Source organism: Spinacia oleracea, chromosome 6, assembly GCF_020520425.1.
Source record: "Spinacia oleracea cultivar Varoflay chromosome 6, BTI_SOV_V1, whole genome shotgun sequence".
Taxonomy (NCBI): Eukaryota; Viridiplantae; Streptophyta; class Magnoliopsida; order Caryophyllales; family Amaranthaceae; genus Spinacia; species Spinacia oleracea.
The window spans coordinates 8,894,722-8,914,711 of NC_079492.1; the positions used below are offsets into that span (position 1 = coordinate 8,894,722).

Sequence of the window (19,990 nt, forward strand, 5' to 3'; positions counted from 1 at the left end):
GCATCCTTTTCACCTAGAGATTTCTGCATCTGTAACATCATATTTCTCATCTCTACTAGCATAGGGTCAGACTGTGTGGGTTGAGGTTGTGGTGGTGGAGGTGATGTGTGTTGTCTAGGGAACCCAGGTGGTTCACTAGACTGTTGGTTGTAGTTGTTCCGTGGTTGGTATGATTGTTGTGGTGGTGGTTGGTATGGTTGTTGTAGTGGCGGATGTTGGACTTGATGGGGGTTCTGGATATTGTTGCTCCCATAAGAAAGTAGGGGATTGTTCCTATACCCCTCATTGTAGGAGTTGGAGAATGGGTTATTTTGTTTGTAGGCCTGGAATGCATTACATTGTTCAATAGAGCTCCTACATTCATGTGCATAATGACCAGACATCCCACAATTATAAAAAACATTGGCAGTTTGGGCATTCATTTCAGCTACACTAACAGGTTGGGCAGATTGAGCATTTGCTGCTTGCATATTATCAAACTTATAATGTAAATCCATCAATTAGGCAGTTAATTGTTCTATGGAATTCAAATCATGCTTACCACCCTTTTTATATAGGCCTCTAAGATTCCCATACTGGGCATTATGAATGGCCATCTCCTCAATCACCTCCATAGCTCTAGGCACCTCAAGTTGCATGAATCTCCCACTGGCAGCTGAATCCAAAACAAGTCTAGACTCATTACCCAGACCATTATAAAACTGCTGAATTAAGAACCAGTCACTCAAACCATGGTGCGGGCACTCTCTCTGCAAATCCTTGAACCTCTCCGAGACCTCGAACAAACTCTCATCTGCTTGTTGAGTAATAGAAATTATCTGACCCCTCAGACGAGCTCTCTTCTCAGGTGGGAAATATTTCACATAAAATGCAAGGGCCAAAGACTCCCAATTGGTAATTTTCATAGCTGCTCTATTTAACCCATTGATCCACAACTTTGCTTTCCCACTCAGAGAGAATGGGAAAAGCATCTCTATAGTCTGCTCCGGAGTTAATCCCTTTTGCTTAATGGTGGAACAGTCTTGGATGAAGGACTGAATGTGAAGATTTGAATCTTCCCCTACTTCCCCACCGAACTGGAGTCTCTCAATCATGTTAATCAATGCAGGCTCAATCTTGAAGGTCTCAGTTGCAATAGAAGGCATGATTGCCTTTGGTAGCACAAACAGACTTGGCTTAGAATAGTCTGTAAGCCGTGGCGCAGGTGGTGGTGGAGTTTCATCACCCATCTCTATCTCTGAAACTGAATATGTATCTGAAGGAAAAAGATCGCCAATATTATGATCAGAATCAGAGTAATTCCCACACTATGCAATGAAAGTTCTTCGACTACGAAAGGTTCTTTCGGGATCAGGATCGAATGGAGTAAGATTACTAGTACCTACGGTCCTGGGCATAGACAAAGAAACTACAAAAAAGTGTGAGATCCGGTCTCAAGGAACGAGGGTTCCTTGAGAAGTAACAAACAATAATCTAGAATAAACAATCAATAACAGAAAATAAAACCGTATTCCCGGCAACGACGCCAAAATTTGACAGGCTAAAGTCGTATCACCTTATCAAAAATAAACCTAAGCCCACTAGCTAGGTAGCAAGGGAAGTCAGGATAGAATCCACAGGGAAACAATGTTCTTTCTACTACTAATCCACTAATCTAGACTATTGGGAAACAAGAGTTGGTTGGTTTGTATGCTAAGACTACGACGATAATTAAAACAAATAAGAATTCGGATATTAAAGGATCTAGGGCATATGTTCACCAACAAATAACAATCCAGGATGATAATCAATCGACAATAATCAACAAAGTAATTAATTAGACTAGCATGCTCTCTCGAATCGATACTAATCATAGACTTAGAATTAACGGGCTCTCGCTACGTATTAATCCTAATTCCGCCTATTGACACAAGCCTAAACATCAAATTGCATCTCTCAAATTTTAACTTGATATTGCTAGACTATCACAATTAAACCTGCGCAAATCTAATCGCATAGTAGAATAAACCAATCAATAGGAATCAATTACAATACCAACAATCAACAATTATTCAATCATCCCTTCATAATTATTCATGGATCCCCAAACCCTAGAATATAAACTACTCACACATAATAAAGGTAACTAATAATTAGAATAATTGATAAAGCGGTAACTAAAACAATATTAATCAATGGAGACATAATTAGAATAATTGATAAAGCAATTAAAAGCAATTAAATTGAATAAACAAACTTTAGATTGAAATAGTACCTAAATGAAGAACAAAAGAAGAACTCAAAAGTTGGAGCTTTAAATTCGAATAATGAAACTAAGTGTAGAGAATTTGAGAGAAAACTAAGATAAAACTAGGTGCTAATGCTAGAATAATAAGATGTCCAACTAAATTTGAAGGAAATAATGCCCTTGGTCCAAGTATGCATTCAATGTTAAGTCTAATAAATGCGGTTCAGTATTAATTAACAAGTTAATAATTCAGTGAGATCAAGTGAGCTGAATGCCTAGCTAGAGGCCGCTTCAGTTCAAGTGGAATTAATGATATTAATCCACAGCTTACTCTTGACTGAACCTGTAGGGTCACACAAATAGTACGTAAACGGATCAAGTATTTAATGGCATTAAATACTCCATCTATGGATATTCGGAATCGACGGATCTTGGTTTCAGTGGGAGCTGAGATCGTCAAAGGCAAGCAAATGAATACTCCGGAAACAATGATATTGCCGGAAACGGAAATATGGATCGTATCGGAAATATAAATATTATCCAAGTCGTAGATGTTGCCGGAAACGGAAACATGGTACGTATCGGAAAATATTATCGGAAATAGAAATATTGCCGGAATCGGAAATATTGCCGGAAACGGAAATATTGTCTGAATCGGAAATATTATCGGAATCGGAAAATAATTCCGGAAACGGAAATATTAAATATTTGTTCGAAACGGAAATTAATTCCAGAATCGGAAATATTAAATATTGTTCGTATCGGAAATGAATTCCGGAATCGAGAATTTAATCGGAAGCGTATCGTACGAATTAGCATCGGACGAGGCCTGCCAGACGAAGGCCCAGCACGAAGCCGGGCCATCGCCCAGCAAGCTAAGCGCAACAACCACACGCCAATCATGCGACCAGGCCCAGCGCAAAAGCCAGGCCCAGCCGAAGCTTGGGCGCGCGAGCGGGGCTGCGACGAGTGGGCTGGCGCTGTGCGTGGGCCGCAAGGCCTGCGTGCGGTGCTAGCGTATTACTCGAAGTGTGTTACTCGAATCCTAAAGCGTATAGAATTCGTTTAATGATTAAATTCCTAATCCTAAAAGATAAATTAATTAAATAAGAGTTCCACTAGGATTCTAATTTAATTAATTCGTATCCTAGTAGGATTCCAATTCTCTTTCCATACCCCTATAAATATGTGGCCTGGGTTCACAATTTATAACGAGTTTTCAAGTATTCAAAGTGAGTTTTTGAGAGAAAAATTCAGTCACATACCTTGCCTAAAAGTGCCGAAATTATTAGTACCTTAAGGGCGATTCTAGTTGGTCAATCTTAAGGCGGATCCGGACGTGCTGTGGACTATCTACGGAGGGACGACACTTGGAGTCCTAAAGACTTGTTCTTGTTCGGTTCGGGCGCAGCTAGGGAAGGCACGCAACAAAGAGTATGCTTCTAGACTATGCTATATGATTATGTGTAAATAATATGTATTCCTGGCTTAATGGTTGTTTCCGCATGATTTATGAATTGTCATATGTATCATAACCTAACAGTGGTATCACGAGCCTCTTATTATTTTCATAATCTAAATTGCATAAACATGGTTAAATATTACAAATTTGCAAGAATTAAAATGGGTGATTAATTTTCGTAATTGTTAATTAATTGCAAATTGCGTTTATTTAATTATACGTACGCAGTTTTTCGGCAGTTTCTTCGTTACTCATCCAAATCGAGTGATTTTTTTGTCAATTCCGCATGTAAAAGGCATTCTAAAATTTTGACAAAAACCCAGAATTCTCAAATTCGAAGCCTAACTATGACTTTTCGAAGGTTTTAGTTTTTCGAATGCAAAATTTCGTAAATTTAAGATGTTAAATTAAATATTTGCGATTCTTGTTGATAAATCTTGAATTTTTGATTGACCTACTGTATATGTTTAATAAGTTTGAATGCCTAGCCTTGTTAATTATGCAATCTAATTTGTAATTATGATTAATTTGTTGAAAATTAGAATAATTTAGAATTAATTTGATTTTCATAATTAATTATAATTTAATTAGATACCTATGATTAAAAACCACCATAAAAATTGTAAATTTATTATAAATTTTAAATTTTTATGACCTAGACTTGAATCCATGTTAATCGGATATCAATTGAATAATAAATTTTCGATTTTTCGCCCTAAAATTATGAAATTAATATTAATTTATTAATTTGTCATTAATTTTAAATATAAATTTTTTAAATTTTATGCGATTCGTTCATATAACTTGCACGCACAAAGCAATGGACGCTACGTGTTACCCTTAAGGGGTGTTGTATAGTGCGGGCATGTGACGACGAGCAAGGGAGCTCGTCGCCCATGCGGCACGAATGCAATGAGCAAGGGCATGGTGCACGAGCATAAGGCAGCAGCCCTGCCTTGTGTCGTGGGCTATGAGCAATGGACGAATGGGCATGGGCGAAGGCAAGGCACGGCAGTCGCGTGTGGGCAGCAAGAGAGCTGCACCACAACGCGCACTGCCTCGCGCAAGCGCGCGCAGCCTCTCGCGCAGCGAGCGCAAGCTCGCGTGCCACGAGTGCTGCGCCCAGCGTCGATGCCTCGCGCAGCGAGCGCTGGCTCGCACCAAGCGAGCGCTAGCGAGCGCGCACAGCATGCGCTGGCGAGTGCACGAAGCGAGCGCTAGCGAGCGAAAGCAGCGAGCGATGGCTCGCGTGCATCGAGCGCTGGCGCGCGCGCAGCGAGCACATGCTCACGTGCATCGAGCGCTGGCGCGCGCGCAGCGAGCACCAGCTCGCGCGATGGCTTGCGAAGGGTAGAAGCAGCAGCTATGCGACGCAGCGCATGGGCTGCGCGCACATGGCCAACGATGGCTGTGTGCGTGTGGCCCATGGGCGTGTGATGCGTGAGGTGTTTGCGTTGCGATTAGAATCGTTTTGAAATTTTAATTTGAAATTTTCAGTTTACGTAATTTTAATTAATTTTAAAATTAATAATTTAAATTATTTTCTTGGTTTTTAATTTTGAATATTGTAATTATAATAAATTTTATTTATTCTAATTATTTTACTAAAATTAAAATCATGAATTAATTTAAATACGACTGAAATTAAATTAAATTTATGGATTCAATTATAAATTTATATGAGCTTTAAATTTTAATTAAATTTGTATGTTTCCGGTTAGACTAGAAATACATTTTTATGTTTAAAATTAGTAAAGCATATGAATTTATTGGTTTAAGTGGGAGCCCTTTTTAGTCATAAACTCTTGATTAGGTCTACAAATCCTTAAGGTTAAAACAACTTGATTAGAATTAATAAGGACTGAATAATTTGTAGATTATTGGTGCCCTTGATTAATTGCTGCAAATGTTTATGTGATGCATAATGTGTTTTACTAACCAGCTATGTGGGCCATTTATGATAATGAATGGGTGAATGGTATATATTGTATATGTACTGTTTTGCAGGTTATGAAGTGACTAGTATGGCCCAAATATGATAGAAAATATGGTCTGCGTACCATTAATTTGAATGTAATAGGTCTAAAGTACCAAAGTTGTTTTTCAATTCAAATATGGTCTGCGTACCATCAAATAGTTGTAATTAGTTTTAATTATAGCTTATTCTATTTGAAGAAAATGGTGCCTCCCACGGAGATTTTCAAGACGGACTTTGAAGTTAAAGCTTCAAGATGAAGTCGGGCCATACTAGATCACATTTATCTTATGCATGTTTTAAGTTATTTATTGCTTTTAAATATGTCTTAAAATGCATGAGATCATGGCTTGATTATGTTGCATGATTAAGGATTTTAGTTCACTTAAAATTTAACCAACATAGTAAGAGCCTTAAGTTCCAAACTTAAAAAAAAATTGAGTTATAAGGTGCCATGCCAAAATATACACTTGCTTGGATATCCTTTACATCAATCTAGTAATAGTTTTCGCTCGGCGAGGTGTTACTTATTGGTCCTAAAGGGGCAAGGTACACAAATAATTGTGAGTACATGTTAGTTTTGGTGAAACTCAACGATGTAAGTAAGGAGTCCTTTTATGTCGTGGGAAAATCGATAGGTTTACCTAATAAGTTCTTAGACGTACCTATCAACCAAGAGTAGTTTCTACACTATTAGCAAAAGGCTTTTGCTTACCTAAAATGTTTTAGAATTGAGTCGACAAACTGTGCTTAATTCTTCAATGGTTTTAGGGTCTTCGAATCATTTTATTCACACCTGCCGGAACACATAATTCGAATAAAATGCTAATGACTTGTTTAAATTGCATGATTGCTTTCATTTTCAAGTTATTATTCATGATAAATGTTTAGACTTTGCATGCTTCAATGTATGTTTTAATTATTGTTTATAATTAAATATCTTGCACTGCAATAAATCCTTTTAGAAAGGTAACAGTAAATTTCCTCGATTGGTAGTGAATCCAAGAACGATTCACGGAAATGAGAGAAAGTGAGCAATTTAAAATGTACGTTTCTTATAGCGACTTTTATGGTTGTTTTCGAACATCAAAGTCGAATGGCAAACCAATTGGTGCTTGTGAATTCAAAATACACTGTAGTTTTGAGATCATAAAGCATTGAGTTTAATACGCTCAGCTTTACCAATGGTTAACAACCTAATATCTTTGTCCATTTAATTCTCGAATGAGTCTAGTCCCTAGACATTCGAATAGATCGATGCTTAGAGAACTTTAGAAGCTTCTGGTAAGATCATCTAGTTGAAACTTAATATTCAACATAAATTAAATGGTAAGAACCTTGATGGGGTGACATTGGACATGTCTAACAAAGTATAAAAGTCAACACTAAAGAATTCCATTCTTAAGACTATAAGAAAGGGTACAAGAAATAGGAAATCGAGGAACAAATGAAAGGAATTTACGATTCCGTTTCTACCTATAAGTTTATGTTTAAAGAGAAGTAACCTAGCAATCAAACTTCCTTGGTATCATATACCGCTTAAGGTTCTTACTTCGGTAATAACTCAAACAATGGAAGCTAGGATACACTAATGACCTACAAGTGGGAAATGAAGCATGGCAATGCTACATTAGTTGTAGGGTCATCTAGTTTGTTTTAAGTCCTTTCAAAGGCTGGAACTTAATGGCTATTTTGTTCCATAATCAACATACCTAAATTTCTGTTTTCAAACACAGAAAGACTCACATTCAAGAAAAACAAAAACAATGTTTGTTTGTTTATTTGAATGAAATGGTCAATTACAGGTTGAGTCAATATGCTTGATTAAAACAAACAACTCTTTAAAGAACTTTACTAGGTTCAAATCAAACCCTTGGTTTGAGTTCCGCTAATCTTTGGCATTGTTGCTTAGACCATATCAACAAGTTAACATTCAAAAGCTCTATTTTAATGGACTTTTGAAAGTTCATTGATTTTAGATCAATTTAAGACGACTAGTCTTACTTGTTGAAAGTAACAAAAGATATGAACTATTGTTAGAACGCCTAGAAAATAGAGTTCAAAGCTAAAGAAAGATTTTATGACTTTATTATTGCACATGGATCTGAGTGAATATAGGTTTATTTACTCAAAAGTGATATAAGTTGAATCTGTTTGGCTAGTTCAAAGATTCAGAAGTATAAAATCCACTTGGCAAGAAATCATAAAGATCTAGGTTAGATCATGTTGATGATTACTTGAGACCAAATATGATCATCAATGATTGTGTGTTGTAATTTCACAATCTAGGTCCATAAGATATGGCATATCTTAGTTGGAATAATCGAAGTCAATTAGTACTTGATTCAATCAATGATGAATCATAAAGACTTTTCCTATAATTTCTAAAACAAAATGCTCAACTACCACCAAACTAAACCAAATTCGTCAAAGCTATTGAAAAGTAATTTCAGGATATCTTTTCAATTATATATATATCTAAAGAGTTGCTAAACTCAGTGGGAGCTTAGTGTTTGTTATTCAACAAACTAAGGCCCAAGTCTAGATATATGTTTCATTGTGATTTATTCAAATGAGACACAAGGGTATTGTTTCTACCACGAATTTTTGAGAACATAATGTTTGTTTGCTCGAAATAATCTCCTTTTGGAGATTCGTTTCCAAAATGACAAGTGGGAGAAAATAGACCTCGAAAGTCTTCGAGGCGAACAACAAACATAGACGGACATTCCGGAGGCTTTTCGAAGTTCTTTAGAAAATCCGAACACGTATTCTTTAAGGACTTTAGAAGTGGCTTTTAAAGAATAGACATCTCTTAGAAGACTTTACAAGTGCTTCAAGGAGAACAGAATATTCAAAGGACTTTCAAGTGGCTATTGATATTCTATTTGTTTGATGTTCTATACCCAAAGTAGGCATAGAGTTCAAGTCACTGGAACTATGATATTCTTCTATTGGATAGTGAAGAAACATGGAGTTCAGGTCACTAAAGCTATGCGATTCTTCTATTAGATAGTGAAGAAACCTACAACTTACAGTCAAACTATTATCATGTAGATTAATGAGTTTGTGACCTGTAAGAAAGCTATGACGAAACCCAGATTCCCTAAAATGGTTAGAGGCCATATATAGACTCAAATGTTTTAAATGGTTAGAGGCCATAAAACATACTCAATGTTTTGATGACAAAATTGAAATTTTGTTGATTTGCAAGAATAGTTTCACACCTATTGGTTGCAAGTCTGTTTTAAGGATAAAAACCATCAAACATGAAATTGTGTTCACAACACAAAGCTAGATTAGTTGCTAAAAGGTTACAAGCAAATTCATGGCATGGATTGTGTTGAAACCTCATGCATAATCGTAATGCTCAAGTCTATAAATCAAGCAATGATTGCATATTGGTACATATGGCAATTGGATGACAAAACATATTCCTCAATCAAATGTTGGAAGAAAACTATGTACATGGCATGTCATAGGATTTGTGGATCCAAATAATGCTTGAAATGAATGCCAGCTTAGGAAATCTAAGTACAGATTTAAGCAAGCAATTGGGAATTGGAATTGTATTTTAGTGAAGCTAATAAGTATTTTAGTTTCATAAAATATACATGATTCTTATAGATATATAAGAAGTTTAGTGGGAGTACGTAAAACTTAATTGGTCCTATGTGTATCACACACATATCTCTCTATTGTGAAATAACATTCAAATGCTAATTACTTAGATTTGAAATTATTCATCAATGATGGACCATAGCGAAACTTAGTACATACTGGGTATTAAGATCTATTTACAAAGATCTTATGATATTGTTTTGGATTAAGTAATGGAATTTACTAAATCAAACACGAAAGACTCCATTGGAGATATTCGAGCCATATGAATAAATCTAAGTAAAGGATGTTTGAACTATGTATAAGCATTTACTAAGTTAAACATCAAAGAATCTAAGTAAGATTCTTAAACCTATATTATATGTCAAAGAATTTAGCTGGATTTAGTATCTACTGAAACTAGATGAGCTAAAGTTACATGAATAGAATTCAATTGGGAATTATTCTGCAAAAGAATTTATCATGTATGATATAATATGAGGATCGCCAAAAACGTATCGTATGACTTTAGCCATGACGAACATATACCAATCTCTATTGATCTAACTAAAGATCAACTAGATTGAGATCAAGAATACTTATGGTACTTGAAAAGGTACATAGGAATAGTTCTTGATTCAAGGAAATAAAGATATGCTAAATATTGATGCTACACGCATAAACACTGGCAAAGGATCAAGCAAGACCCTTTGGAGTTAACCATTGATAAGGACGAGCTATAGAGCATCGGGTTTTGAAATGGCAACATGGATTGGAGACCATGAGTTGTTGCGTGGGAAATTAAAATAATAATTTCTATGTTCTAAGATATAGTTGGAGAGTCTTCCACATATCTATGAACTGCTTGGATAGGTAAATCCAAACAAAGCATCACTAGCAACCTATACAGTTGAAGTAAAAGTAATTATTGCCTAAGAAGCAATAAAACAGGGTTGTTTAAAGTTCTTCACTGAACTTGGGTAGATCACCTATCTGCTGGCTTGATGGTTCTTCATTGAAAAATGCGTAGAACCACTCTTGAAGCAAGAAAAACGTCTGCTAACTTGATGGTTCTTCATTGCAAAATGAGTAAAACCACCACCAAAGTAAGAAACAAACTCGAAAAGATCTTATCATTATATCTCGAAGAACATTCGATGAAAAGGATATTAAGATTGGCAAAGCATGATAACTAAACCTATGCAACAAGTGAGAAGCAACACTCACGTTGTAGCACTGGAAATCAAGCATAGCTTTGAATTCCATGAACTGTTTTAAAGATGGGTTTGAGGCCCATGGTTGTAAAACAATGGGGTTGAACATTAATCATATATGAAATGTATTTTCATATTCCATTTAATCTTGGTTTAGTATTAAATGATGAGTCCCTTCAATTTGACGATATATTCAAGATAGACTGTCAGGACCAGTCCTGTGACTAAGAAATGTCTATCAAGTGAACTTGAATGTCAAAGGTTGAAAATGGTCCCTAGTCGGAGTTTTCTATAAAATTGGACGCATAGAAAACGTTAGACGATTAGAATGCAAGATGACTAGTAGTTCTGTTTCTTGAACTATGTGGACATGGCAATGTCATAATCATTTGCATAGATACTTACTTTGGGAAGACTAGTATCGGACAAGACCTATGAAACTTTACTGTAAGAGATGAAAATTTGTCATAAGTAAATTTCATTAAAATTATTAGACACTAAATCCTCAATACCTGAGTGATTTGAGATTACTTGTTTGAGAACTGGTTGCTTTGACGTTGACCAACCGTCGCACCGTAAAAGGAGGCTATAAAGGCAAAGCTCACGTAATCACCTATCAAACGAAGTCTAATCTCAAGATCGCAAGATTGGGATTGTCCTCCCATAAATCGGGATGAGATGCTTAAACGTTGTACAAGGCCACTCGGAGAGCTAGAAACTGTGAAATGCATGGCCGTGCTCGGATGAATCATAGGCTATGATTATCTGTTTATTTGATCAGTTGAACTCTGAAACCGAGGAACACCTCTGGACATAATAAGGATGACAACTCTTACCTTATGTTCAAGAGCAAGGCGTTGTGCGTGGGCCGCAAGGCCTGCGTGCGGTGCTAGCGTATTACTCGAAGTGTGTTACTCGAATCCTAAAGCGTATAGAATTCGTTTAATGATTAAATTCCTAATCCTAAAAGATAAATTAATTAAATAAGAGTTCCACTAGGATTCTAATTTAATTAATTCGTATCCTAGTAGGATTCCAATTCTCTTTCCATACCCCTATAAATATGTGGCCTGGGTTCACAATTTATAACGAGTTTTCAAGTATTCAAAGTGAGTTTTTGAGAGAAAAATTCAGTCACATACCTTGCCTAAAAGTGCCGAAATTATTAGTACCTTAAGGGCGATTCTAGTTGGTCAATCTTAAGGCGGATCCGGACGTGCTGTGGACTATCTACGGAGGGACGACACTTGGAGTCCTAAAGACTTGTTCTTGTTCGGTTCGGGCGCAGCTAGGGAAGGCACGCAACAAAGAGTATGCTTCTAGACTATGCTATATGATTATGTGTAAATAATATGTATTCCTGGCTTAATGGTTGTTTCCGCATGATTTATGAATTGTCATATGTATCATAACCTAACAAAATTAACTAAGGGCTTTATTTATAGCTTTGCCCATAAAGCCCAACAAAAACCGGAAATAAACTAAAGTAAAACGCGCAGAGGTTGTCGTCAAAGCTCGAAAGCCGCCGGTCGGGCGCAGGTCTGCCCGCGGGGCGGATTGTGATGCTTCAGGAAATTTCGGGAAGCTTCCGCCCGCCGGGCAAAGAGAGATGCTTAGCCTGCTCTGCCTTCGCTGCGCGCCCGGCTGTCATCGGGCATGGGCCGCCCGCCGGGCGCTCGTTGACTGCAGGAGTTTTCACTTGCTCGCCCGGTGGGCAAGGGTAGAACAACCGGGAAAAAAGCTAAATTAACCGTCCTTTGCCCGTAACACCAAGTCTAACTTTTGGGGCTCAACTATAAGCATCTAAGGCTCCCGCAAGTCGACGATAGTCGTCCCGAACTTCCACGGGATTACGTAGTGGCCTAAATTACCATGAAACGAGCCTAAAAAGGCCAGTTTCTCACCAATTAATCCTGAAACTCAAGGCACACTTAATAACACATATTAGTACTAAAAACGGCTCCTAAGAGCTCATTTGATGCATAAAAAGTACTAAGGGATGGGGGTAAAACTCTATATAAAACACACATATCAGTTAATATGTATTTAGCTGTATTCCCCTACAGTGGTATCATGAGCAACATGTATTTAAGTACTTTTTAGCATGTTAATATGTTTTTGTTGTTGTCGAATTTTTCTGAATTTTTTCATGAATTTACGAAATATTTCTAGAGTATTGGATAGATCGTAAAATATGTTCTGAATTCGAAAATCGTTGGAAATTCGATTTTTCTGACCCTAATCTGATTGAAAACGACTTTCTAAGATCAACTCGTGAGAAAAGAATCGCAAAAAATGGCCTCGAAGTTTGAGTTTTTTGGCGTTTTTGCTAATTATTGAATTAAATTAACAATTTTGGAAAGTTTTTCAATTAATTGCACGACCTAAACTACTCTGAATTAATTGAAATTTTGCCCTACAATTCTTGGGTATAATTTAAAATTATGGTTAATATTTCCGCTATAAATATTAAGTATAAACCCTAATTTTATTTTTCCCTAAATTGGTGATTTTTAGATCGTAAATTGATTTTTTAAAGTATGTTTTCTTGAGTTATATTCCCTCTTATTTGAAGTATGTTTTCTTGGGTCCTAATGATACATACCCTGTTATTGTTAATGCTCAACTTGATGACATTCAGATTGAGCAATTTCTTACTGTTTTGAGAAAATATAAGAATGTCATTGGGTATACCATTGATGATATCAAGGGGATTAACCCTTCATTCTGCATGCATAAAATCATACTTGAGGACGATCATGCTTCTTCTATTGAACCTCAGAGGAGACTTAATCCTAACATGAGGGATGTAGTCAAGAAAGAAGTTGTTAAATTTCTTGATGCAGGTATAATCTACCCTATCTCAGATAGTAAGTGGGTTAGCCCGGTGCAAGTAGTTCCAAAAAAGGGAGGTATGACCGTTGTCAAGAATGATAAAGGTGAGCAAATTCACACTAGAACTGTGACAGGGTGGCGCATGTGCATTGATTATTGACAGGCTAAATCGCACTCCTATCAAAGATAAACCTAACGTTCACCAACTAAAAATATAGCAAGGGAAGCAGGGATCGTATCCACAGGGAAACAGGCGTTCTTTCTACTATTAAATTATTAATCTAGACTACTGGTAACAAGAGTTGGATTGGTTTGTATATTAAACTAAAACAAGTAATCAAATCGAAAAATAAAAATATTAAAAGAATCTAGGGCAGCGGTTCACCATAAATGCAGACCAAGATTGGACAACGGACAATAACAATCAATTAACAATCATAACTAGGAAAACATGCATCTCTCGAATCTTATGAATTCCTTAGGATAGAACAACTAGCGGGCTCTCGCTACGTACTAAAAATAATTCCTATCTAATAGCCACAGACCAAAAACATCAGATTTATACCTCTCGGCGCATAATCTAAAGTTAATCAAACTCAAATCAAAATAGTCCGGCCGAACAGAATTGACGAGCAATAATAATAAGCTATAGAAATTATAATCAACCAATCAATAATCAAGTCCACATATAATCCCAATCATGCATTCATGGATCCCCTAAACCCTAGAAATTGAACTACTCACTCATGATAATAAATAACAGCGCAATTAACATAATGGAAAACATGATTAAAGCAATGAATTAAATTAGAGCAAGAAATAATACCGAATTAAAGGACAATGGAATAATAAAGCTTGAATCTTTGATGAAAATTAAAACTAAGTGTTTTGAGAAATAGAGAAAACTAGAAATAAATTAAGTATTCAAAACTAAAATAATAGATGTCACTAATAATATAAGAGGCTAGTATTTATAGTTTGCCCAAAATAGAGCCCAAAATCGGAAATATAAATTCGCGAAATACGCTGGAGGTTGGCGTCGCCCGATCAGGCGACGCTTCGCCCGATCGGGCGATGTGCTCGATAGTCGGCCCGATCGGGCAAAATTCCGCCCGATCGGGCGGTTGCAAAATGCCCAGAACTGCGCCCAGAATGACCGCCTGATCCGGATCGGGCGAAGCCCGCCCGATCGGGCGCGTGTTGAAACTGCACGATCCTCTATCTTCAAAACGTCATATCTCCTTCGTTATTCGTCGGAATTAGGCGAGTGACCACTTGTTGGAAAGCTATTGAAGTCTAGAATCCAACCCATTTAGAATTACATCATTTGGATTTGTATAAATTGACTTATGCTTAAATTAATGGACTATAGTCATTTTTGTACTTCCTTCGTTATTCGCTTTGCTTCAAAACTCTTCAAACTTAATGTTTGTGCTCTCGAAAGTACATAATCTCTTGTATTGATTCAAATGAGTAGGAAATGCACAAAAATATGCTAATTCCTACAATGATGAACCTGAAACTACAAACACACTACAAGGAGCACATTAGTACTAAGAATAGCTCCGAAGAGCTCATTTGAAATCAAAAAGTACTAAGGGACGGGGGTAAAAACTCTATATAAAACACACATATCAAACTCCCCCAAGCTAGATCCTTGCTTGTCCCTAAGCAAGGAAATCATCGATGAATACAAGACCAAATTCACCCCCAACATATTTCAAAATGAAAAACATAATTCAAGGCAAAATCCAACGAGCATTCATCAATGTCAACCAATCAAATCCACCCAACCACAAATCCTCCCTAACAATCGTCATGCAAAGCAAACCACAAGTGCACAATGGAATTCAAGACTAGTGCTCACACACTCGTCACTCATTTATGTGGCGGATAAAAGATGTACCCGTTCGCTCTCCTCCCAACATATAAGTGAACAATGCCCTCCCAAACTCACAACACTCGTGTGTCTAGAAAAACATACACTCAACCTAGTAGTCGACTCGAAATGTGTCATGTCATAACTTGCATTGATAAACAACTATTTTCACATAAGTACGACCTTATGCACAAAGGTCAGAAGGTCTTCAAAGCTTGTAATGTTAGGCTTAGGTAAGGGTGCGGTAAGTTTGGGTATAATGTGAGCTTTAAAGCCTTGGCTTTGGGGAGCATAAATCCTAAAAATAACCATGATCAACCGATATAATGACCATAACTCTCCCACTCAACACATGACAAAACAACAAAAAGCCAACACCATACTTTCTTGCCTTTTTTCCACAATTGTAACCAATCACTCATAAGGATATGAATTTGCAAAACTTGATTGAAACAATACTTTGAACTTTTTTATGAGAGTAATAAATTTTTCTCTTTCTTTTCCTTTTCAATCTCTCTTTTTTTCTTTCTTTTTAGAAACCTTCACATTTGTTTTGTTCTTTCATCTCTTTTCATTTTCAACTCATTTTCAACAACAATCATGATAAGACGAACTCCTTTTTCAATACCCACTTTGTGCTCAAAATGTAGCACATTACAACTCCCTCACCTCACTACAATTAGCTCCCCCAAGCTAGGCTTGGGACTAGTAACCAATGGGGTTTTACAGGCTTGTAATGTGGCTAGTCACCGAATAAAGGGGCACAAGCAACAACATGGGTAAAAAAAGGAGGGAACAAATGTATCTAGATTCATCTGAAGGCTACCTAAACAGAAAAATGCCTTCGTCCTCCACAATGTGCATGTATATGAGTCATAAAACACTACTAATAGTTGTAAATCAATACTCAAAATCAATGACACACCAGGAAGCTATCACACATCCTAACCAAGTCAACTAGTCAAGCACCAAGTCCACAAATAGTTAGTCAGAGTTGACTCATGTTAAGGCATCAAAGTAGTCGAATATCAAATCATGGCTAACACATCTACATTGCCCATCATCAAATACCAAGAATCAAAACAATTTCCAATCAAGGGGCACAGGGAAGCATGATTTTGTATTTATCGGAACCCAATTTTGTTATTTTTTTTCAAAGCAATAAACTACTCTAGAAAACATTAAACACACCAAAATAAACACACAAAAATAAGTAAACGCAAAAATAAAAGGAAAAACATACCTAATATGTACAAGTGAGTGAAACACCCCCCCAAGCTAAATCAGACAATGTCCTCATTGGCTCAAGGGGTATGATGAGGAAAGTGAGCAACCCGTGGCTGCTGATTTGCAAATCGCCCGATCGGGAAGCAGATCGCCCGATCGGGCGAATTTCGAACCTTTTCGTTGAATCTGTGCGCGCCTGATCGGACGCTCCTCGCCCGATCCGGATCTGGCGAAATGCAATGCCCATTTTCTTCGACTATTTCCAACCCAGAATCATCTCAAACCCTCGAACTGACGTCATCACCAACCGCCCGATCGGGCGGAATTTCGCCCGATCGGGCATTAGACTCGCCCTTTGAGTCGATCGGGAAACCGTCGCCCGTTCGGGCGATTTTCCAACATTTTCCTTGAATCGACACGCTCCCGATCGGGCGCTCCTCGCCCGATCCGGATCGGGCGAAACGCAGACTACTCCGTTTCAGCTTGAATTCAACTTTTTCGAACTTGGAGCCTTAGACCTGCACAACATTAAACGTCCAAACCGTAAAATACCCTCTTCTCACCTCTCTAACACCAAAAACTACAATGAAACACACACTTGCTCAAAAATTATACTAAAACACACAAACGAAAGCGAAAAATACACTACGAAAAGCAATAAACGGATAGTGAAATACTCATCCCCAATTAGATTGATGCAATGTCCCCATTACACAATCTCAGTTTATGTGCAGACAACGAAAGGAAGGGGATGAGAGCCACGACAACTCATCGAATGGGGGCACCAAAGATGGTGCCATCTGGTGTCAAATCAAATGCCTTGGATGAGCTTTGTGGTGCTGGAAGTGACAGATCACGACCCCTATCATGAATGCGGTTCCCACCGTTCACCGAGCTTTCGGCCTTTCGGGTCTCAGCATCATCAAGTCGTGCTTCCTTTCGAACCCATGCCGAAGATTTCATACTCCGATCACCTCCACCTGCAAAATAATTTGAAACATGTGCTTTTTCCGAGGAGTTATTAGAGTTAGTATGAGTCAATTCGGTATTAAAATAATCATTAGAAACATTGACTCCAAAACATGACTCCTCTACCATAGGGCTCTTAGCAACATGGGTTAAATTGAAAGTAACCTTGTCATCCCCCACATTTAAGGTCAGCTTGCCATTCTTGACATCTATGATTGCCCCCGCAGTGTGTAGGAAAGGTCGACCTAAAATAATAGGAATCTGCCTGTCCTCTTCCATGTCCAACACAACAAAATCAACAGGAATAAAAAATTTACCTACTCTAACAGGCACATCTTCTAAAACACCTAGGGGGTATTTTACAGATCTATCAGCCATTTGCAGAGTTATGTTGGTAACTTCTAAATCACCCATGTTCAACTTAGTACATACAGACAGGGGCCTGACACTAACACTGGCACCTAAATCACATAAGGCTTTGTCAATAAAAAGGTTGCCAATATTACACGGGGTCCTTCAACTTGGGTGGAGACTTATTTTGTAGTAAGGCACTGCACTCTTCAGTAAATGCAATAGTCTCCACCTCACTAAATGCTCTCTTCCTAGTCAAGATGTCTTTCATGTATTTAGCATATGCAGGTACTTGAGTAATTAATTCAGTGAAAGGGACCGTTACCTGCAGATTCTTTACCACTTCTAAGAACTTACCAAACTGCTTGTCTAGCTTGTTCTTTAGCTGACGATGAGGGAAGGGAAGTTTGATAGTGGAACTTGTATCTCAACTTTCTTCTCAACCCTTCTGTCAGCTTCCTTCTCCTTGACCACCTTCTCACTTTCTCTTGGCACAGCACCACTGACAGATACTTCAACCTCTTCCTCTATAGTCATAGGCGGCCCATCATACTCATATCCACTCCGCAAAGTGACAGCATTTACAGACTCTCTGGTCACAGGCTGTGAAGGGAGTTGGCCTTTGGGTCTCTCTATAAGAGTAGTAGCCATTTGTGCCAACTGTTTATCCATGATCTTGTTATGAGCAGTGAGGGCATCGATTTTGGCATACTTTTCGCTCAGAGATCTCTGCAATTCCAACATCATATTCCTCATCTCTACAAGCATGGGATCAGGTTGTGTGGGTTGAGGTTGTGGAGGAAAACCAGGTGGTCCACTAGGTTGCGGGTTGTAGTTACTCCGCGATTGGTATGACGTTTGTGGTGGCGGTTGGTACTGTTGTTGTGGTGGTGGAGGGTGTTGAATCTGATGGGGGTTCTGGACATTAGTACTCCTATATGATAGTAGGGGGTTGTTTTTATACCCCTCATTGTAAGAGTTGGGGTACGGATTGTTCTGCTTGTAGGACCGGAATGCATTGCATTGTTCGAAAGAGCTCCTGCATTCCTGTGCATAATGGCCTTGCATCCCACAACTATTACAGACATTGGCAGATTGGGCACTCATTGCAGCGACAGTAGCATGTTGGGTGGATTGGGAAGATGCGATCTGTATATTGTGTAGCTTGTGATGTAGGGCAGTTAGCTGAGCAGTAAGCTGATCAATGGAATTCATCTCATGCTTAACACCCCGGTCGGCAAAACCTCTAGGATTCCCATATTGGGCACTATGGATGGCCATCTCCTCAACCACCCCTAAAGCTCTAGGCACCTCCAGTTGCATAAATCTCCCACTGACAGCTGAATCCAAAAGACACCTAGACTCATTACCCAGACCATTATAGAACTGCAGAACCAGGAACCAGTCATCCAAACCATGATGCGGGCACTCTCTTTGCAAGTCCTTGAATCTCTCCCAAACTTCGAACAAACTCTCATCTGCTTGTTGAGAGATACCTAATATCTGACCCTTCAGACGAGCTGTCTTCTCAGGTGGGAAATATTTAACATAGAACGCAAGGGCCAAGGAATTCCAATCGGTGATTTTCATAGCTGCGTGGTTGAGACTGTTAATCCATAGCTTTGCCTTCCCACTCAATAAAAATGGAAAGAGTATCTCCATAGTCTGCTCCGTTGTTAAATTCTTCTGCTTAATGGTGGCACAATACTGAATGAAAGACTGAATATGGAGATTAGGATCTTCACCCTTTTCCCCACAGAATTGGTGTCTCTCGATCATGTTTATCAGCTGGGGTTCGATCTTGAAATTCTTGACCGCAATGGAAGGCATGATTGCCTTGGGAAGCATAGAAAGACTTGGTTTAGAATAGCCTGTAAGCCTTGGCACAAGTGGGGGTGGTGGTGGTGGTGCTTGGTCACCCATCTCTGAATCTGTATGGAATAGATTGCTAATCAGATAGTCGGATTCAGAGTCAGAATAGTCTCTCAACTGTTCAACGAATCTACGTCGTCTACGAAAGGTCCGTTCAGGTTCAGGATCGAACGAAGTCAGATCGCTGGTATGGACAGTCCTGGGCATTAACAAGAAAAAACTAGAAAACAGTCGTGAGATCCGGTCTCAAGGAACGGGAGTCCCTTGAGAAGTAACAAACAATAATCTAGAAAAACAATTAATAACAGAAAATAAAACCGTTTCCCCGGCAACGGCGCCAAAATTTGACAGGCTAAATCGCACTCCTATCAAAGATAAA

The 19,990-nt window shown here is 38.2% G+C and overlaps 1 non-coding gene and 1 pseudogene across 1 annotated transcript; both read left to right on the forward strand.

Moving 5' to 3' along the window:
- Nucleotides 1–726: 726 nt before the first annotated feature.
- LOC130464611 (small nucleolar RNA R71) lies at nucleotides 727–833 on the forward strand. Its single transcript, XR_008924989.1, has one exon. It is a non-coding gene; the product is annotated as a small nucleolar RNA R71 (small nucleolar RNA).
- Nucleotides 834–19,150: 18,317 nt separating this feature from the next.
- Nucleotides 19,151–19,250, forward strand: LOC130464463 (uncharacterized; annotated as a pseudogene).
- Nucleotides 19,251–19,990: the final 740 nt, after the last annotated feature.